At 52.9% G+C, this 20,750-nt stretch overlaps 1 protein-coding gene across 2 annotated transcripts in view; it reads left to right on the forward strand.

Moving 5' to 3' along the window:
• The first annotated feature begins 513 nt into the window (after nt 1–513).
• The window catches only part of TLN1 (talin 1), a 143,678-nt gene continuing 123,441 nt past the window's right edge, over nt 514–20,750 (forward strand). For both annotated transcript variants that reach the window (XM_065598567.1, XM_065598569.1), the window contains exon 1: nt 514–650. The gene's annotated coding sequence lies outside the window, so the exon portion shown is untranslated. The remainder of the gene's footprint in view (nt 651–20,750) is intronic.

The raw sequence follows: 20,750 nt of genomic DNA on the forward strand, positions 1-20,750 counted from the left end.
ACGGGAGGGCAGGATGGGTCAGGGGTGGCTGTACTGGGTGGGGCAGGGCAGGATGTGCTTGGTGGGAAGGGCAGGGCTGGGTGGGGCGAGGCAGAGCAGGGGCAGGCTGTGCAGGGCTGGGCGGGGGTGAGCGGGGGCAGGCTCTACAGGGTGGGGCAGTATGAGCTGGGTGGGGCAGGGTGAGGCGAGGCAGAGCAGGGGCAGGCTATGCGGTGTGGGGTGGGGTGGGGTGAGCTGGGTGGAGCTGGGCGGGGGTGAGCGGGGTGGGGCTGTGCGGGGTGGGGCAGGATGGAGTGAGATGGGGTGAACTAGGTGGGGCCGGGCCGGGGTCTCTTCGGGGTCATTGGGACAAAACCAATGGGGGCGCCGCGGCTCCGCCCTGCAGAGCCCGGCGCTAGGACCCCGTCGCCTCCCGGAGGGCGGGTCTGTGGCGCTGCCTGGCCCCCCACCCGCGGGGCGGGGCCTTGCCCACAACCAAGATGGCGCCGGGCTGGCTACACTCTGGGGTGGGACGTGGCGGCGTGAGTGCGCAGGCGCGGCGCTACCACAGAGCGTCAGCACAGAGCGTCTCCCTAAGGGCGGGGGGCGTCGCTCCGTCTTTCCCTCCCCGCGAGTCGCGTCCGGAGCAGCGGGACCCGGCTGCGCCCCAGGTAGGCCCGGCGGGGTCCGGGCGCGGGGCGGCGGGAGACCGGCCGCGCGGGAGCCTGGGCAGGGGGAGGAGGCCAGGGGTGGGAGGGAGTTCAGGCGTGCGTGGGTGGGGAGGGGAGGCGTGGGTGGGGGGAGGTCAGGCATAGGGGGGTGGGGAGGGGAGGCTCTGGGGGGAGCCCAGGCTCGGGGGGGGGAGGCCAGGCTCGAGGTGGGGGTGGGGGTGGGGAGGGGAGGGGGGAGCCCGGGGTGGGGAGGCCAGGCTCGGGGTGGGGGTGGGGTGGGGAGGCCAGGCTCGGGGTGGGGAGAGGCCAGGCATGGGGACGGGGGGTGAGGCCAGGCTCCGGAGGGGGGGAGGCCAGGCGTGGGTGGTGTGTGTGTGTGTGTCCGAGGTGAGGTTTGCAGAGCGCAGGAGGCTTGCGGTGCAGGGGGATGATGATAAATCAGTGGCTGTGCGAGCCCTGAGCTTGGCAGGCAGCTGAGACAGACCAAGGGACTCAGTGACTTGCAGGCTGAGGGGGTGGGAGCTGGTGTGGGGCATCTACCCCCCACGCTGCTTTTCCCTGCTGTTGCAGCTCCCAGACTACCTGTCTGCCAGGCTGTGTCACTAACGGATTTAACAGCCTGGCGCCTGGGATTGGCTCGTTTTACTGACACAGCACAGCGGGACAAATGCCTTCAGCAGAAACCATCCTCCCTGCTTGTCACTTCTGCTTCTGGACCGCGCCAGAAATTCTCTGACGGTTGCATGAACACTGAGCAAAGGGGCCTCTGGCCCCAGTGTGGGGCTGGCCGCCTATGCCTCCTCTTCCCCAGCACTCTGCCGCCTGGTGTGGGCACTCACTACGCGTTTGAAGTTGAAGCTGTTGCTTCCTCTTTTAGCTTCTCAACCATAGTTTGCTTCCTTCTCCCTGTGGGATGAGCAGGCAGCAGCATGGGGGTGGCAGGCAGCTGCAGGTTGGCTGTAGAGTGAAGTTTCTCTGCTTTCCACCCCAGCCCTTACTTAGTGGTGGCTCTGTCTGGCTCTGCTCAGTTGCTCAGACTGAGTCCAGTTCTCTTACCATCTGTTAATTACAGTAACATTTGCATTAACAGGCCTTGCTGCAGGATGTAGTGGTTAGTAGGAAACTTGCAAAGGTCGAGGTCTCAAGCCTCTTCAGTTTCTGCAGAATCTGAGCTTTCATTTACACCCCCGTCCCTCAAATTCTAGCCCTTCTCCCAATGCCCTTGGGTGCCTGAGACTGCAGACAGGCAGCTCTTGCGCCTCCGCGGCCTTGGCTACACTGGCGCTGTACAGCGCTGCAACTTGCTGCACTCAGGGGTGTGAAAATGCCCCCCCACCCCCCCCGAGTGCAGCGCTGCAAAGCGCCGGTGTAATCAGAGCCTGCAGCGCTGCACGCTACTCCCCTCGGAGAGGTGGAGTACATACAGCGCTGTGAGAGCAGCGCTGTGAATTCCCGAGTGTAGCCAAGGCCTGGTAGTTCCCCCAAGCAACCTCAGAGTGAGATTAACAAAGCCCTGGGGCAGTTTCAGCGCTGCTCTTTGGGTTCCTGTGGACAGGGGTCAGCTGGGTGGTAAGTCTGATAGCTCTGGCTGTGCCACTCAAACTTCCCCGACCAGCAGTGTGACAGTGGTATCTGCAATGAGGGGGACCCAGAAAAGGAGCCTGGGGGAATAGCAGAGTAGTGGGGATGTCCCCTTGGAGCAGCCAGTTGGCCGGGGTGGTGGTGGTGCAGCTCCTTTCTGCCAGGAGCTGGTGGTGAGGAGGAGGGGAGCTTTGAGTTGATCAGTCCCCTTCTAGCCAGAGATGAATCTGAAAGATGCTTCCAGATAGAGTCCAGCTGTAACATGTGCTAGGACTAGCTGCACCTGGGGCAAGGGGTTGTGCTCCTACACTGCTCCTTATCCCTCTCTCCGTGGATCCGTTAACCCTCTGCATTGGCTTTGTTGCTGGCTTCCCTTAGTTGTGCAGCCTGTCCCTGTCCCCCTCTCTCTGGCTGCAGTAGTGGCAGTGTTGGGTATGTGGTGGCAGGGCTTTGGCGTGGAGCTGCAGCTGGAGCGGAGCCGGAGCACAGCTCCAAAGCCCTGTCAGACAGCTTCCCTTCTGTGTCAGGTTCTCGCAGGGGCCATGCTCCTGGGGGGCCCACCAGACTGCTGAATCCGCTGTCCAGGGAAAGGCCAAGGCTTCCCCTGGGCTGTAGGAGGCGGATTGGGGTTTATTCCCCCTCCCTGTCTGCTTCCTGCTCCGCTGGGCTGAGTCAGGCTCTGCTCACTGTTACTCAGGCTGGAGGAGATGGGGCTATGAGGAGCTGGACTCTGGTTGTGTGTGCTGGGGTGGGGTGGGGCTTGCTGCCTCCTGCCAGGAAATGCAACACACAGGCTGCCTCATTCATCTGTCTGCAGCTCCGGCTAAAGCTCAGTAACATCTGGCTCCCCAACCCCCCCATCCCTCTTCTGGGAGCACAGTCCAGGGGGCTGCAGAAGTTACCCTCTCCTCCCTGTACTGGCTTCTGCACAGGCTTGTGAAGGCAGCTCCACTGGAAGTGTCGCCTGGAGCGTCTGTCTCCCTCATGCTGCTGATTCCATGCCTGTAGGGCAGGGTTTTGTGGAACAGGTTTGTCTGCTGCAGAGTGCCAGAAGGGGAGGGGATAGGGCAGCTGAAATGGCCTGGGAGGCGATAGCTGTCCTCAGAGGGAGTCCTGCAGCTTGCCTTGGCATGCACAGTGTGGATGCTTATGGGAGGCTCCTTTGGGGCGGGTTGGGGGGGGAAATGGAAGCGGAGTTCTGGGGAAACTCGTACTAACTTTGGCATGCAAAGTGCAGAACCCTTCCCAGAGCTGCTGGCAGTAGGAATGTGTGGGCAGGTTGTGGCGGGGCACTGTGCCTCAAGGAATGTCTGTTAACATTAATGCCCATTGCACGTGGGTGAGATGACTCTGTCCCGTTTCTCTGTGGCGTTCAGCTGAGAACTGGTTACTGGATGCCGCGCGTGTATCTGCGTCCTGACCCAGCTTTAATCTGTTGGATGGAAACATTGGGTTGCCCTTCTGTCTTGGTTCCCCTGCTGGCTGAATTGAAGCTGCTGCTACTGCAGCTCTCTGGGGTGAGGCCTGGGTGTGTGGTACTTCAGGTCCGTTCTAATGGTGTGTGTATGTGGGTAGCTGATGGTCTCCAGCATGTGTGGGTGGGGGTGTATGCATGCTGTGGGGAGGGGCATTGCCCGGTTCAGCTGGGCCAATCTCAGAAACAGCGTCTGGGTTGCTTTGCCCTCCGACTCTGCACCTTCTCTTGTGAGGGGGCATCATTTCTGAATGACCCTTGAGTACTCAGGGAGGGAGCAGTGTTGTTTTTTCTTGGGAGGGGGTGTAGAGTAGGGAGAAGTGGTGTGGGTCCATGGTTCCGAAGGTGGTAGTGGGCTCTGCCTCTCCATCCCTGGACTCAGCTCCAGCTGGTCGTTGTTCTGAGCACTTGAGCGATGTAACTGTTTCTGGCTAAAGATGTGATTAATGGATGTGCACGAATGATCTAATTGGGCAGCAGGGCCAGGCAGCCCTGGTGAGCTAGGCACTTTCCATCTTTAGTCATTCTCGCGCCCTGTGACTCTTCCTCCAGGTTCCTCGCTCCCTCCCCCTGAGTTCATAGCTCTGCACTGGATAAGGCTTCCTGGGCACATTCCAGCTGCTGAGCTGTAAAACCACTGGGGTTTACTCCACACCTCCCAGGAAATCTCTCACCTGCAGGAATCTCCTGGTGACAGGCTGGATGGCCTGTTGGTTCACCCCTGCCTGTGGCATGCCTGACCTGCTGCTGGCATGGATACATTGGGTTACTGAGCTAACGAACCTGTATCTTTCTGAGCACTGTCATCACTTCCTGCCAGGGATTGCAGGGTGGGAGCTTTAATGGGGCACCCACTTCCAACGGGGCTTTAGTGCTGGAGTGAGTTCGTCCTGAATCCATCCCTGCTGGCAAGTGTCTCCTCTCGGGCACCGATTTCTCCCGCCATGGGGACTCCACACCCTCTCTTGGCAGCAGTACGCTTCTGAGAGCTACAGTTTCTTTGCTGAAGGCAGCTTGCTTGGCTGCATCAGCTGGTGACTCCCTGGGGATGTCCCCAGGCCCCTGGAGCCGCTTTCTCAGTGGTGAGGTAGGGAAACTTATCTCTGCACAAAGAGCAGCAGGGAGGGACCCAGACTGCCCTGGAGAGACTGCGGGGTCCCTGTTGTACAGAGCCCCTGAGGGACAGCATCACCTCTACACGCTGCTGTTTCGATGGAGGTGTGGGGTGAGAGGGTTTGGTGATGAATTGAGATATTAAAACTTAACGGTGGGAGTCTCCCTGAAAGGAAGGTGGTGGATGCCCCAAGCTGAGGAGCCAATTACGCCTCCCAAATGTGCCCTTATAGCCTTGATTTGCTGCACAGGATTTGACAGGGTCTCTAGCTTGTTAGTTACTCTGAATGTTAGACTCTGGGCCCTGGGGCTGGGTGACGTGCCTCTCAAAGGAAGGGCCTGAGGTTGCCAGCGTGGTGGATGTTATTTCCACATGGGAGGGCCAGGGCAGACATGTCACTCTGTCACTAACCGGCTCCTGCCCAGGAAGATGCTGGCTGGAATAGCAGAGGCAAACTTGCAAACGTTTGCTCTTCTTTGTTGTACACGGACGTGGTCAGTTCAGCCAGCTGCTGCTATCACCCTGCTCAAAGTCTCCAGAGCTGCACTTCCCTTAGGAGCAGAACTGCCGTCACACGTAGGCACAATCTGCCCCCCAGCTCCCTCAGGGCACTCTATAAGGCTGGTCCTGCAGGGGCCCCCTGTACTATTTCAGGCATCCTTAGCCGTTGTCTGCACTGGCAGTTATGGGGAAGCTAGCAGGGTTACAGCGCCACTGGTGGAAGTGCACGTGCTAATGGGAACAACAGGCGTTTTTACCAATCCAAGCAGCATCAGGCAGTGTGGTGATAAACACTGGTGGCTGGTGTACGCGGGCATGCCCACTATTCCTAGCACCAGGGCTAGTGCAGAAGTGGGAGAGGGGCTCTCTGCATCACAGCATACCTGTGAAATTGAGTGAGCTGACTGCTATCCAGGGCAAGGCATGTTCAGCATTGTCACTTTGGAAATGCCTACGCTGCACATGTAGGCATACCTGAGCTAGCTGTGATCAAGGTATCACAAGGACCAGTACCACCAAAACTGGCAGCGCGGACTTCGGGGTGGGCTAGCCACCGGAGTAAGTACCCAGGGTCACGGGCGGGCTTGCGCAGCTGCGCTGAACTTCACTGCTGTTAGTATTCAGGGTAGCTAGCTTCAAGCCAGTTTGGGTGTGTCTACACATGCTGCGGTCACACCTCCCATCGCAGTGTAGGCAATCCATAGTTCAGGGCTTCATCGTGACTATGCTGACTGGTTAGTCCTGGTCAGCATCATGAGAGTTTGTGATGGAGCATGCCACACCAGAGCGTACGCTATTTGAATTGAATTTAGTGATCACGTGTTCAGAGAGGATGCATGCAATTAGTTTAATTTCCAGCTGATGAGATTTGGTGCATGACTATTTGCATCTTCCAGGCAGGCTCTGTGTTCAGCTGGTTTGCAGAGTGATCCTGGATGTGATGGAGATGAGGGAAGGATGAGCTTCCATCACTGCCCATCGCTATAGCTTGTCACGGCACCAAGCACCTCTAGAGGTTCCTAACCCCAGCAGGAGAAGCACCTTTTGCCCTTGTGCCAGGACTCCAGGATGCCTGCTCCTCTTGGTGCGTTTTCCAAATAGCCACTCAGCTCCTTGGACAAATATCCAGATATTCAGGTGGAAACTGGGTTCCACGTGCACCTTGAAAATTGCACTTTGGGAACGGAGATCTTAGTTTTGGAGGGGGTTCAGCCTAATAGATCAGCTGCCAAAACGGGCTGGGAAGGAAGGGACTCCCATCCCTGTTAACCTCAGTGTCCCCTCCAAGGGACTCTCCGAAGTTCACATCTACTCTGCTGTGGGATCAAAACAAAGGCCCTGCTCGCTCCTGTGAGACTGAGGGCTGCACTGAGCATGTTCGACAGCTGCTTCCCCTCCTGTAAAGTCTTGGGGGAAGCTATTCTCCTTCCTCTGCAGGACTGTCAAGGAGAGCAGCCTGCCCCTGCTTCTGGCATGCTGGGGGTCCAGAGCTCCCTAGATAGTCCCATCTTGGCTACACATTGACACAAGCCCATACAGTCAGCACCTGTGGGCCCACGAGAGATCCCATGTTAGTGCTGGTGCCCATTCCCTCCTGGAAACGCAGCAGGAACCAGAAGAGTGGGGAGGAGGGAGGCTGATGGCTCAAACCTGAAGAAATTCCCCCTGTTACTGGGGAAGCCTTAGCGGCTGCTAGAGAGAGGCTCGGCCCCAAGCCTGCTGAAGATGAGGAGAGGGCCCATCGTTGGGCTAAGGGCCTTCCCAGGGTGGTCACGTATCTTGCTGGTGCCATGAGTTCAGAGTCACAAGTGTGAAATCCAGGGATGGCAGTGGCAGCAGGTCTGTGTCTGGGATGGGAAGGGTTAATTTCCATAAAGAACAATAGCAGCATCTGTGTGGGCACTCAGCAGGATACAGCGGGAGAGCAGCTCTGACCTCCATCCGGCTTGGGTGCGCAGGCTGGCCTAACCCAGGGTCAGGAGGAAGTAGCATCCCTCTTTGGTAGCACACAGCTGCATGTCAGAGGGGCTGCCTTCCTCAGAAGCCCCCCACCCCTCTTGGTGCTAGGCTGGCCATAGGTCTAAACCTGCGTGGCAGGTCCCGTCACGTGGGTGGATGCAGCCTCAGGTGGTGGTGGGAAGCGAAGAGTCTCACCCTGGGGTTGGAGACCACCTAGGTGCTCTGATCCTGGTGAGGCCGGGGTCTCACACATGGGGCGCAGGCAGGGAGAGCCTGGACTCCCCCCTCTGGCTCAGAAATGCCATCTTGGGGAAGCAGGATGCAGAAAGGTCTCTGTTGCGCTTGGTCCCAGATGGGGATGGCAGCTGTTATAAATACCCAGCCAGTTGTCTGGTGTGGCTTTGATCCCCCATTCCCCAATAAGGGGAGCTGGCCTGATGGAAAGAGCAAGGAGAACCTGGGAGGTGGGGCTCCGGTGGGCAGGGTCTTGTCTTGCCTGTAGGGCTGCTCTAATGGGACATCCCTTCGGGGCTCAGGCCGCTCTTGGTGTTTGCTTTTCTTGGGGTCTGACACCCTGTGCTGTTTGGAGCCAATTCATAGAAGATTAGGGGTGGAAGACGCCTCAGGAGGTCATCTCGTCCAACCCCCTGCTCAAAGCAGGACCAATCCCCAACTAAATTATAGCTGCCCAGCTCCGCAGGAGGCCCAGCTCCTGTCCTGTGCGTGGTGCACTGGCGCCTCGGGGGCTATTTATAGCTAGTGCTGTCAGTGCCCCCTTCCTGCCTGGCAGCGTTTCCCTTTGGGCCTTTGGAGGGCTGGGGGCCTGAGGGAAGGTGGCTGCGGGGGTGTGTGTGTGCCAGAAACAGGTCATTTTGGAATATGATCCAAGCGCTGTAAATGATCTGGGTACTCTGCAGTCCCCTCGCCGTTGTTTGTGCGTATCTCGCTACCACCAACAGAGTTGTCTTCTCCTGTGTGTGAGGTACTAGCCCCGTGGCTGGCTTATGTGACTGGCCCCAGGTCACACTGGGAGTCCGTAGCAGAGCCCGGAGTAGGACCCCGATTTCTGGGCTCTCCTCCAGTGTCCTGGCTCTGGTGTCTGAGTGCCAGTCTTCTCCCCCCCCACCCCTCTGCTTTGGAGCTGGCACCAGGGAGCTGGGGGGAGGAGGGGACGTTAGAACTTCCCTCCCCTTTCCCTAGCCATGGGACAGGATTGCTGGCTGGATTCCTGCCCTTCTGAGCCCAGGAGGCTGAGTCTGGCTCTCAGTGCTGGTGTTAGAGCTTACCCCGCAGAGTGAGGGGCTGGGATTCACTTCCACAGCGGGAGCCATGCTGGCCTTCCCTGGTCTCGGTGTGCAAGGGGGGATCACTGCCGGACTCTGCCTGGCAGTGGGGCTGGCTGGAGCTCTGACAGCCCAGGACAAAAGGCTGATTGTGCCCAGAGGAGAGGGCACATAACTCCAGTTCTCCCCCATCAGCTGGGGTGTGTCTGTCAGGCTTGTGGTCTGAAGTGGGTGCTCTGGCCAGAGCTGGTGTCACCCCGGACAGAATGCAGCTGTGACCCAGAAAAGGGGAAATGCAGTGCTGGTTCCTGTGCTGCAGTCGCAAGGAGAAAAGGCTGTGAGCTGTCCTGCACCCACAGCCTGTGACTGCTGGCTGCTCCCAGGGGCCGTTTTCAGAGACGGACGGACACTTGGGGGGGCATCATTCTAAAGAAGAAGGCTGTCGCTGCCTGGGTGTGGGGAGCAGAGTGCCCCATGGAGAGCCCAGGAACCCCCTGCCATGGGATGTCTGGGTGGGGCACTTAGTGAGAGGAAATTTTTGACTCTGTTCCTTCTGTAATTGATCTCATGACTTTCCAGTTCCGCTCTGCAGTCTCCTCCGTCCCCTGCCATGGCGCCTCGCTCAGCTGCCCATGAGCTCCCTGGGGCCTGGCTCCCTAGCCAGTAGGCTGCTTCCTTGGCCCTTTAAATCTGCCCAGCAGGATGTTTAAATGCTTGGACTGTGGCTTCATCGCTGCCTGTTAATTCCATATTTGGTAGCAGTCATTGTTTACTCCTTGTCTCCTCTCCCCCTTTCTTGTCCTTGCTGGGGAAGGGAGTAGGGGGAGGGGACATTTTTTCAGTCATTAATGTTGGTGAGTCGGCTGGTTTCCTGATAAAAGGGGCTGGAGGAACCTGGAAGGGTGAGAGGAAACAGAAAGGATTTCAATAGCAGAGGGAAAACAGATCCCTCTAGAGCAGGGGTCGGCAACCTTTCAGAAGTGCTGTCTTCATTAATTCACTCTACTTTAAGGTTTTGCGTGCCAGTAATACATTTTAATGTTTTTAGAAGGTGTTTTTTGTAAGTCTATAATATATACTAAACTGTTGTATGTAAAGTAAATAAGGTTTTTAAAATGTTTAAGAAGCTTCATTTATAATTAAATTAAAATGCAGAGCCCCCCGGACCAGTGGCCAGGACCCGGGCAGTGTGAGTGCCACTGAAAATCAGCTCGCATGCGTGCCATAGGTTGCCTATCCCTGCTCTTGTAAGGCCATTGCCTCTGGGCAGCATGTGCTCGGAGCCAAAGACACCCCTTCGCAGCAGGCCACCTCTCCAGCTGCCCCAGTGGCTGAGTGGGGTCCTGGGTGGGAGGCCCCTTTCAGCAGGATGCACCCCTTGCCGCCTGAAGCTAAGGAGGAGGTGTGCTTTGAAACACTCTGTTGGGCCCAGCTGGCCAAGCGCTGAGTGAGGGTGGAGCTGGGAGAGAGGCAGGTAGGTAGCCAGGCCTGTCAGTGGGAGGGACTCGTCTAGGGACCCCTAGCATGCTGAGTGTCTAATACCAGAGACCTGTGCCCCCTTAGCCAGGGGAGTGGTAAGTGACACCTGCTGCTGCTAAGAGCTTCATTGTGATGGCCTGTAGGGGAAATGGCCGCTCACTTCTTCCCTGGCCGGCCTGACTCCTGGCCCAGTGTATGCACAGGGCTCTGTCTCCCACAGCCCGCTGCCAGGCTTGCAGAGCAGATTCTGAGGGTATTTCTATACTACCGGCCGGATCGGCGGGCAGCGATCGATCCAGCGGGGGTCGATTTATCGTGTCTAGTCTAGGCGCGATAAAGTGACCCCCAAGCGCTCCCCCGTCAACTCCTGTACTTGCCGCCGCAAGAGGCACAGGCGGAGTCGACGGGGGAGCGGCAGCAGTCGACTCACTGTAGTGAAGACACCGCGGTGAGTAGATCTAAGATACGTCGACTTCAGCTACGTTATTCATGTATCTTAGATCGATTTCCCCCCCCCTCCCCCGGTGTAGAGCAGGCCTGAGAGTGAAGCAATGGCTAAGGGGGCAGAGTGGCATGGCTAAGTGACAGAAATGCCCAAGCCAGGCCTGTGGGATTCCGTCTGGCTGAGGTGAGGCAAGGCGCAGACCCCTCTGCTTGTTTGCAACTCGCCCTGACTGCTGCTTTGTGCGTGCCTTGTTAGCGTTTTGGCTTTAAAAAAAAAGGGGGGGGGGAGGGATAGAGAATAAGATGGAGAATATATTATTGCCCTTCTATAAATCCATGGTACGCCCATTCTTGAATACTGTGCACAGATGTGGTCTACTCATCTCAAAAAAGATATACTGGCATTAGAAAAGGTTCAGAGAAGGGCAACTGAAATGATTAGGGGGTTGGAATGGGTCTCATATGAGGAGAGATTAAAGAGGCTAGGACTCTTCAGCTTGGAAAAGAGGAGACTAAGGGGGGATATGATAGAGGTCTATAAAATCATGAGGGATGTGGAGAAAGTGGATAAGGAAAAGTGATTTACTTGTTCCCATAATGTAAGAACTAGGAGCCACCAAATGAAATTAATGGGCAGCAGGTTTAAAACAAATAAAAGGAAGTTCTTCTTCACACAGCGCACAGTCAACTTATGGAACTCCTTACCTGAGGAGGTTGTGAAGGCTAGGACTATAACAGCGTTTAAAAGAGAGCTGGATAAATTCATGGTGGTTAAGTCCATTAATGGCTATTAGCCAGGATGGGTAAGGAATGGTGTCCCTAGCCTTTGTCTGTCAGAGGGTGGAGATGGATGGCAGGAGAGAGATCACTTAATCATTACCTGTTAGGTTCACTCCCTCTGGGGCCCCTGGCATTGGCCACTGTCGGTAGACAGGATACTGGGCTAGATGGATCTTTGGTCTGACCCAATACGGCCGTTCTTATGTTCTTTAGTTTGCTGGACAGCATGAGCCTAGTGCAGCTCCTAGGTGCCCTGGTGTTGGAAGGGGGTGGGGATCCCCATTTGTCATGTGCTTCCTGAGCTCCCCCATGCTGTTCTGAGTGGGGGGCTCTAGTACACCCCAGTCCTGGACTGCCCCTCTTGTGACTGTGTGCTAGCTAGTTCCTGCCAGCGGTGGGCAGCAGATGCTGCTTCAGCCACATGCGCTCTCAGGCCCTGTGAACCCCACTCCCCTATGCCTCGCTGTGTCCTGGGTTTCCTGCGCTTTCCGTGGGCAGGGCAGGGCGCTGACAGACACGGGACCGCTCAGCAGCCTTACCTGTCCAATTATACTTTTCTCTTCAGCAGAATGCCTTAGCCCTTTCAAGCCACTATCAAGGACTCCTGTGCTCTGCTCTCCCCTTCCCCCCCCCACCATTTGCATAGACCCTTGGGATGCTCATCTCTCCCCGGCTGCATGCTGACCCATGGCTGTGTGTACAGCCCGTTGGGAGGAAGCATGGGGCACAACTGCTGGGGGCTCTGCACCCTAGGAGCTGGTTGGGAAGCTGCATCTGTAGAGAGCCCCTATGATTATCCATCTCCCTGACGTCTCTGGCTCCAACCACACATACTATTGGAGCTGCCACTGGAATGTGAGCCTGTCAGCAAAGCGCAGGCTCCCTGCGTGTCTCCTAAAGTGAGGCCCAAAGCCGCTCTATGTGGGGGAGCTGGGGGAGGGGTCTGGTACGTGGGGGTGGCAGGAGAAGCGGTTCTGAGCGGTCACTTGTGCTGCTCAGAAATGGCCAGGCACCTAAATGAAGGGGAGCTGGGAGTGTGGCATGAATGTACTTGGGCTGCTTGTACTGTGGGGCACTAAGACACCCCAGTTGGGAGTGGGGCCGAGGTGCTGAACACAGTACAAAGATACAGTCTGTGGCCTGGAACGTGTACTCGGAAGAGGGGCAGTGGGGGAGACAGCTGAGGGTGGCAATAGGCACAGGGCTTGATAGTCCTTTTTCTAACGCGTGCGTGTGTATACACCCTCACACAGGCACTTCTGCTTTTAGGGTTAGTCGTGGTGGACTAGCACCCACAGCTGTGATCAGGGACCCATTGGGCTGGCCGCTGCACAGACAGTGAGACCGTCCCTGCTTTAAAGAGCTCAGTTTAAGTCAGGACAAGTGTAACAGCCAAAAGAGGTCAGAGTGGAGTAGCAGCCATTGGAACAGGTCCTTGCACAGACTAGCCCGGGACCTGCTCTCTGCCATTTTCGTTTGTCTTTTGAATGAGATATAAGTAAATGAAGTAGCTATTGACCTTCCCTCTGGCCATCTTGCTTGCCATAAACCCCTTTAAGGGCTGCCCAAGCGGTGGGACGGCTGGCCTCAGGGTGCTGGGGCAGGGCCAGGACACAGGCTGTCGGGACTTCTTCACTGATAATGACACCAGCAGTGACACTGGGTATCTGAGTGTCCGTGGAGGAGCCCAAACAGGATATGACCCCCAGGGCTGAGCACTGTCCCACAAGGAGGAGAGGGTGGTACTAACCTGGAAGAGTCCCTTGCAAGACCCCTTTGGGGATGCCTGGTGCACAGCTGAGCCCTGTCCCATGGATGAGTCCATGTTTGCACACATCAGTTTTGGATATAGGTGTCAAATGCACAAAATAGATGCAATGTCCGCTCCATGCAGAGGGTAAGCCCTGTTCTCTCCATCTCCTTGTTATATTGCCGCCTTCCCCCATGCCACCTCACCTCATCTCTGGGGCAGGTGGGGTGCGTTTATGGGGCGGGTTTATGGGGTAATCACTTTCAGACACAAGATATAGAGAAATAGCTTTTTACTCTTTGAGAAAGTGACTGATGTCTTTGTCCCTGTTAACTCAAAGCCAGCGTCTGAGAGAGAGAGAGAGAGAGAGAGAGACACACACACACACACACACACACACACACAGTCAGTCTGGAGTGAGAGCTGGTGCATAGCACTGCCTTTGCTAATAAAGCAGAGAAGACAATCTAGAAATGTTTTGAGGTCATGCTCAATAGTGCGTGTCCACATTGTTATAACTTCTGCAAGTCCTGGCATAGGAATATGGTGACCAGATGTCCCGATTTTATAGGGACAGTCCTGATATTTGGGGCTTTTTGTTATATAGGCTCCTATTACCCCCCCACCCCCACCCCGATTTTTCACATTTGCTGTCTGGTCATCCTACATGGGGAGAGAATGCAACAGAACTAAGGTACAGTATTTTCACAGTGAGACTAACCATTGGAACCAACTACTACTCCTGGGGGCATTCTGCACCAAAAAATTAAAAATTCTGCGCCAAAAACTAAAAATTATGTGCACAATATTTTAAAATTCTGCATATTTTATTTGTCAAAATAACACTATATAATCATGCCAGTGTCAATTATTTTGGTAATTTATTTCAAAATACCTGTCACCAAGTATGTTTGTAACAATATAGAGACACACACACAATTCCCCTATGATTAGGGCCCTACCAAATTCACAGTCCATTTTGATCAATTTCACGGTCATAGTATTTAAAAAATAATAAATTTTACGATTTCAGCTATTTAAAGCTGAAATTTCATGGTGTAATTATAGGCGTCCTCACCCAAAAAGGAGTTGTGTGGGAGGGGTTGCAAGATTATTGTAGGGCGGGTTGCGATATTGCCACCCTTACTTCTGTGCTGTTGCTGGCGGGACAGCCAACAGCCACTGCTCTCAGGCCACCCAGCTCTGAAGGCAGCACAGAAGTAAGGGTGGCAATACCTTGAACCCCCCCCCAAATAACCTTGTGACCCCCCACAACTACCTTTTGGGTCAGGACCCCCAATTTGAGAAACACTGGTCTCCCCTGTGAAATCTGCATAGTATAGGGTAAAGGCACAGAAAACACCAGATTTCTTGGGGGGAGACCAGATTTCACAATCCGTGACACATTTTTCATGGCGGTGAATTTGGTAGGGCCCTACCCATGAATAGAAAGTTAAAGAAACCCCTTCGACAACCCAGTTCCTGTTTCCTTGTCCTCTTCTCTCCTCCTACCCCCCCCCCCCCGAGCCCAGCCAAGGGGCCAGACACCCACAACCCTTCCGAGAGCCCAGCCATGGTGCCCCCCCCAGCCAATACACCCAAACCCTTCCCCCCCAGAGTCCAGCCGTGGTCCCCTCCACTCCAGACACTCGCACCCCTGACTTCTCGGAGGTCAGCTACAGGGATCCCCCAGCCCAGACACACTCACCCTCTACCCCCCAGAGCCCAGGGATCCAGAGGGAGAAACAACCTGATGCTGGGTCCCAGGCTTGCATGGCATTTCCTGAGCGCTGCCTCCTTCCTTCAGGGCGTGCTGGGAACTGCAGCTGCTGGGAACCTTCCAGTTCCCTCCCCCCACCAATCGCTGCCCTTGTCTTCTATTTGCGAGCTGGGCTCCGCTGGGTTCAACGGCCCCTTAGTGGCAGCCAACATCTCTGCAGCCGATTTCAGCGGGGGGGAAAGGAAATTCTGCACGCACAACATTAATTTCTGCAAAATTTTGCATTGCGCAGTGGCGCAGAATTCCCCCAGGAGTAAACTACCATCGTAAGTGGATTCTCGATCTCTTAGTGGATTCTCTCTTCAAATCCAGATGGGATGCCTTTCTGGAAGAGCTGCTTTAGCCAAACATGAGTTATTGGGTTTAATAGAGCGGTAGCTAGGTAAAATTCTCTGGCCTGTGATATGCCGGGAGCCAGACTAGCCACAGAAAGAGCCTGGCAAGATTGATGAGGCAAATGGCTCCAGTTCAGGAAAATTCCAGTTCTGCTGTCTCAGCTTTAAAGTTCTGAGCTGCAAGTAGTAAGTTCCTTGAATCTGCACAGAGGTTCTAGGTGCTGCAGTGGTGAAAGCGCTTGCACTTTGACAGTTACAAACTCTGCTAAATTGATGCAGGGTTTCTGTAAGGACATAAGGTCGACTGTCCTGGTCCAGACCAATGGTCCACCTAGCGAGTATCCTATCTGCTGCCAGTGGCCAATGCCAGGTGTCCTGGGGGAATGAACAGCACAGCAATCATCCAATGATCCATTCCCTGTCAGCCACTCCCAGCTTCTTGCAATCAGAGGCTAGGGTCACCCAGAGCACGGGATTGCATCCCTGACCGTCTTGGCTAATAGCCATTGATGGACCTGTCTTCCATGAACTTTTCTTTTTTGAACCCAGTTATAGTTTTGGCCTCCACAACATCCCCTAGTAACAAATTCCACAGGGTGACTGGGCATTGTGTGAAATATTTCCTTGTTTGTTTTCAACCTGCTGCCTGTTAATTTCATTGCATGACCCCAGGTTCTTGTGTTATGTGAAGGAGTAAATAACACTTCTCTTATAGATTAAGTGATAGCAAACAGATAAAAATAGATTGCCTAGTAAATAAACAAATCCGCAAACTGAGCTTTACATACTGGATAGGTAGGATGTGAATTAGCAAATTCTCACCCTGAGCGATAAACAGGCTGGCAGATTCTTAAGGCACACGCTGCCTTTGCTTTGCAGCTTGGGTTTCCCAGGATTTTATACAGGATGGAAATCATTTTAGCCTGGACCATCAGTTTTCTCAGTTCAGACTTTGTTCCTCAGGTGTTTCCAGGTGTGGTGTTGTAGAGAGAGTGAGATCCCATCATGATGCCATTTCCCCCTTTTATATCATCTTCCCCTTGCTGGAAAGCTCTTTTGCTGTGACCTGGGTCAAAGGGTTCTCAATGTGTAGTGCTATCTCTGAGAGGTTTCTATTGTATGCAGTTCCTGGGGTGATCCTTCGGCTTGTGTGCATTTCCTCCATGAGCCATTAACATTGTTTGGCCTTTTTATTGATGTACCTGAAAGACTAAGATCTCGTTGGATTAATAATAATATCTCGTAATGTCTAGTAAATCAGACTTTTAGAATACCACCTCACAAGGAATACCTTGTGCAAAACACATCCTAATTATATGACAGTGGTGAATCCTTAAGGGTGTGCCAGGATGTCACACTTATTACTGTTTAATTTATCAATTTGTTCCCAAACATCCTCTGACAACTCAGTCTGGGACAGTGCCTCAGATTTGTTACCTAAAGAATGGCTCAGGTGTGGGATTCTCCCCCCCTGCTCTGCAGTGGAGACGGATGCAAAGAATTCATTCAGCTTCTCTGCAACGGCCTTGTCTTCCCTGAGTGCTCTTTGGACACCTTGCTCGTCCAGTGGCCCCACTAGTTTTGCCAGGCTTCCTGCTTCTGATGTACATACCATTTTTTTTGCTATTAGTTTGAGTCTTTTTGCTTGTGGTGTACCATGCACATAAAATGGAGGTGTTCATTGTATTTTTACCTTCTACCGCTCTGTCTACGGAGGCTATAAACATTGTGGCTCTACTGACAAGTGTGTAGTTCTTGGCAGTTACAAGCCATGTCTATGTTTGCTGAGTATGTGTCTGCCGTGCTTATAAAAAGTTCTGGTTAGACAAGGGAGCCAAGCTATTCAGTCTGTAAATGTGCAATCTGTCAGATAACTTCCTGTAAAGAGAGTTCTAGCCATTTGTTCTTTTTTTCACCCATCCAAACAAGAGTTGGGAAAGAACGTTCCAGAGCTGTGTCTTTTCCGAGTAATTCAGGGTTTTCATAAGATAATCTGGTATTTTGCCTTCCATGGAGTTAGTAATACACTAAAATAGTGAAATAAATGACTTGACGGTTTGTATTCATTTATTGTGCAATGGAGCTGGGTGTGCCTAAAGACAGACAATCCAACTACAATGTTAGTTTATTTTTTTTCATGCAAACCCTACCCCAGTGTCCTTGTCTCCTAAAGCAGACGACTAAAAATATATCCACCACGTTAAGATTTTGTTCCCAGAAGCCCTGAAATGTTCTAGGTGCTTTCCAAATGGAAAAGACTATACCTAAGAACAGTCGAGTGAGCAGCCGCAGAACATCCTATCAGTCAGTTGGGGAAGGTGGAAGTGGCAATGCCCAAAGTAGCCAGCAGTTCGTTAATCCTGCTTTTTTCCCCTTTACTGAGATACGTAGACTATACCCAGTCATTCATTGGCCTTGCTCATATCATACACTTCAGGGTTCTAAAGTCTTCATATTCACTGTGTAACTAGCCATCTGGCAAAACTTCACGTTTCATTGCAAAAACAAAATTAAGGAAATTCCAGAACCAAAGATTTTAAAGAAGTTTAAGAAATTCACTAAACGTTTTATTGCACCCAAGTGTCTGACAATGAGAAAGTTGTAGTTAGTGCTCCTCAAACAACCTTAACTCTGCTGCTGTGTCCCAGCCCAGCCGCGGCCTATGAGCCAGCAACATCGCTCTGGCCCCCAGCCACTTCACCCTTGATGCAGTTGCAATACAGGCTTCAGGCCCTCAAAAACGCAGGTTTGATGCAAGGAAACAAGCCCCATGATTTGTGACTCGCTTCAGAAGCATTGTTACTTCTCAAACATGAAATAGTTGCAAACATTGTCCCCAATGAAAAGCGTGCAGTTTTGTCAGTAAAACACAAACAGCCTGCTAACTAGCTAGGCCTCTTATGCTTTTATCTGCCCTTTTACCAGGTTTTTTCTTTCAGCACCTAGCCCATTACAAACTTTTGGCCAAACCCATCAGGACTTTTAAAAAATGACAAAATTCAAAGTTCAACTGTCCTCTTTTCTTTTACTTCTACAGTTTCCCACGATTTTGATGCTATGAACTGTGACACCAGTTGCTTCATAAAGATAGGCTGGATGTGATGGGATCCCCAGGGTACAACCTGGGACTGTGGGAACGCTGTGTCCCCTTAACACTCCAGCCTGGACTGTCTCTCTCAATGCAATGCCACTGACAAGCAGCATGTGGAGACCCACACCCAGCTAAGTTGCCTCAGTGCTCTCTAAGCCAGTCATAAATTATACAGAGAGGCACCAGCAACTCACCGCAGAAATATACCATCTTACACTGCTCAAGACTCCCTTAGACAGTGCAAGCTCATTAATTAGTTAACCACCCCAAAAGGTAGGGAAGTGCAACCGCTCTTGTTAACCTGAGCTGAGATTTTCTAAGCACGTCAACCAAACACCACACTGTTTTAGGTACAGTAACTCCTCACTTAAAGTTGTTCCGGTTAAAGTTGTTTTGTTGTTACGTTGCTGATCAATTAGAGGACGTGCTTGTTTAAAGTTGCACAATGCTCCCTTATAACGTTATTTGGCAGCCGCCTGCTTTGTCCACTGCTTGCAGGAAGAGCAGCCCGTTGGAGCTGGCTGGCGGGGGCTTGGAACCAGGGTGAGCCGGCAGCTCCCCTAAGTTCCCTGTGCGGTAACCACCCAGCAGGCTATCAATTGCCAGGCAGTTCAGCTGTCCCTCCCCCCACTGCTGTGTGCTGCTCCAGCCCTCTGCCTTGGAGATGTTCCCGGGAGCCTCCTGCTTGCTGTGCAGGGGGTTGGGAAGAGGGGTGCTAATGTCAGGGTACCCACTCCCCCCACTCCTGCCCCTCTGCTCCTGTACCCCATCTCCACAGAGCAGGGGGCGGGGCGGGACACGATGGCTCAGGATGAAGGGAGCTCGCTGACAGCAGCTGCTCTCTCAACTTGCTGATCTGCTTAAAAAGGCAATGTACTTAGAGCGGGGTCAGTGTATTTAAAGGGGCAATGCGCATCTCTCTCTCTCTCCCCCACACACAGGGTGTGTGTCTCTGTCTGCCGTTCTGTCTCCCCTCCCTCCATTCCTGCTGTCTTGTAGAGTATGAGGCTACATTAACAACAACGTGTTAACCCTTGAGGGCTCAGCCAAGTGCTAGTTCATCATTTAGCAGTAAGGCATTCCCTGGGAAATATCCCACCCTCTGACTCCACCACCTCAACCAAGCTTCACAATCATCATTGCTGTGTACAGTATTAAATTGTTTGTTTAAAACTTATACTGTATATATGTGTGTATATATAGGCTGGTGAAGAAAATTTCCCTGGAACCTAACTCCCCCTATTTACATTAATTCTTATGGGGAAATTGGATTCGCTTAACATGGTTTTGCTTAAAGTTGCATTTTTCAGGAACATAACTACAATGTTAAGTGAGGAGTTACTGTAAAATATAAAACCGAATAACTACAGAAAGATTGTGATTATAAGTATAGACTAAAATTGGTTACATAAATAAAATCGGTCTAAATTCTACAGACTAAGCAAGATTTGAACCAAGCAATTTCTCACCCCACTGGATGTTCCAGGCAGTTGACAGTTCTTATTACACAGGCAGAATTTCCTTCTCAGCCTGGTACCAATCTCCCCAGTTCAGTCTTTGTCTTCCAAATCATCTTCCAGGTGTTGAGATGGGGGAGGAGAGAGGCCCTGTCGTGATACCATCGACCCTCATTTATACTTTCTCTCCAGGTGCTAGAAAGACCCTTGCTGTGACATGCGGGTTAGGTAGCCCCCATTCATAGAATCATAGAAAATTTGGGTCGGAAGAGACCTCAGGAGGTCATCTAGTCCAACCCCCTGCTCAAAGCAGGACCTACCCCAACTAAATCATCCCACTGAGGAGTCTCTGGGAGAGTGGATTCTTCTTGATGGGCCATCAGTGCCTGTTGGGCTGGTGCTGATGTAAATCTGCCTTGTCAGTTGCTCCTTTGTTGCCACTGAAAGGCTAGCTGTGGGCACTTCTCACTTATTACATACTTCAGTATCAAACCTATTGCAATACTTCATACCTTCAGATAGAATGGTAGCACACCCAATTCAACAGGATAATAATGCTCAACAGATCATGACTTCTCAAATGATACCTCACAAGGCATACTTTGTACCGAACATATCAATCCTATCACAGTGGTGAATATGGGGGTTCCAGGGTGCTATTTTGAGGTACAGTGTCACATTGGAGTTCTAATTTCTAGAACTTCAATTTTAATAAGTGCTAGGAGAGAAGAAAGGAGCTCAGGATTATGTTCCCTCCACCAGGTTTTAGTCTTTCCTCCCTCTTCAGGGCTCAGCACATGTCCATTTATCCTGGGATGGTTCCAGTTTTGTTAGCTAGAGCAAGCCTGATTTCCGTGGCAAATTGTAGTGGTAGAATCGATCAAGTCTCGGTGAAACCTCCTTCAGTTGCTTTTGTAGCTGTAGAGCCTCTCTATAGAGTCCCTGGGTATGTAAAACTCATTCTGTGTTTTGATCAAAGTCATTCCTTCTTTGGGTGCATCGTTGTATCATGTCTCACATTCAGTCACCCATCTTGGGCCAAAGCTACAAGTTAATGCCTTACATTTTTAAA

This window comes from Chrysemys picta, chromosome 6 (assembly GCF_011386835.1).
Source record: "Chrysemys picta bellii isolate R12L10 chromosome 6, ASM1138683v2, whole genome shotgun sequence".
Classification (NCBI taxonomy): domain Eukaryota; kingdom Metazoa; phylum Chordata; order Testudines; family Emydidae; genus Chrysemys; species Chrysemys picta.